We start from the raw sequence: 1,443 nt of genomic DNA on the forward strand, positions 1-1,443 counted from the left end.
CGCGGGTACGAGCAGCAGGAGGAGGAGGAAGGGAGGAAGAGAGACGGGGAGGTGTTGTTTCCGACCATTCACTATCTCTCAGCGTGCATCACATACTTGACGACCCTGTCGTCATCGAGCATACAACTACCCTCGTGCAGAAGATTCTTCAGGTTGGCAGAGCGTCTCTCGTACTGCCTCATCCCCGTCGCTCTCCCTTCTCCTGCTCTCCCCGCTCCCCTAACCCTCGTTCAAACCTCCCGATGCCTTTCTTGCTGCTCATTTCCTACACCTTCGCTTCTCTCTACCCTTCCTGCCATCTTTGCGAAAATTTCCAACTGATTTCTCCTGCTCCTGCTCCTGCTCCTGCTCCTGCTCCTGCTCCTGCTCCTCCTGCTCCTGCTTCTCCTGCTCCTGCTCCTGCTCCTGCTCCTCCTGCTCCTGCTCCTGCTCCTGCTCCTGCTTCTCTGACTTGCTTCAAGGACCCTGGCATCAGGAAGGAGACAGCCAACGCTCTCTGGGGAGTTCTCGCAACCCTCGTCACTTTAGGATACGTCACTCCTGGGAAGTACGCCGTCCAGATGCCCGACCCGAGCCAGGCATGCCTTCCTCCTCCTCCCCTCCTCCTCCCGCTCCTCTCCCTCCCGCTCCTCTCCCTCCCGCTCCTCGTCCTTTCTCTCTCTCCTGTCCTCACGCTCCACCTTCCCTGTCTACCCTCCTCACCCTCTTCCTCGTCTCTCTGCTGTCTCCTCCTCTCTCATTCTCCTCCGCAGACTTCAATCATCAAGATCCCCAGCGGGCTCGATCTCGGTCCTCCTCCTCCTCGGGGCGGGCAGGAACAGGCAGGGGTGGTGAAGGTCCTTCCGGGGGAGCGAGCGGCGAGAGCCAAGGTAGAGATGGAGCAGACATGCTGGATGGACAATCCTCCCAAGAGCAGGACGTAGGAGGGAGAAGACAGACTAGCAACGGGCGGAGAGGAGGATTGGAGGAAAGGGGAAGAGCAGCGGTGGATGGAGAGGAGGGGGAAGGGAGGACGGGGAGGGGAGCAAGGAGAGGGGAGAGGAGCTGGAGAGGGACGGAAGAGAAGGAGAAGCTAGGGACGCAAGAGAGGGGAGCGATAGTAACGGCATACATGATAACATACATAAACTTGAGGTACAAGACAGCAAATGTTGCGTTTCATCCTCCCGCCCTCTCCCTCTCTCTCTCCCTTCCTGTTCCCCCTTCCACCTCCCCTCCCCTTGGTCTCCCGCCTCCTCGTCTCCTTCCTGCTCTCCTTCCGTACTCCTCCTCTCTCTCTCCTCCTCTCTCTCTCCTCCTCTCCCCTCACCAGCTATTGAATATTTCTCGGACTGCAGCACTGAAACTTCAAGTCAGCTGAGAAGATGGCAGGGAGCGCTGGAACCTGACTGTTGGATCCTTCCCGCCGTATTCCTCCTCCCTGTCGAGCTCTGCGACCGAAGT

Source organism: Guillardia theta (assembly GCF_000315625.1).
Source record: "Guillardia theta CCMP2712 unplaced genomic scaffold GUITHscaffold_95, whole genome shotgun sequence".
NCBI classification, from domain to species: Eukaryota; class Cryptophyceae; order Pyrenomonadales; family Geminigeraceae; genus Guillardia; species Guillardia theta.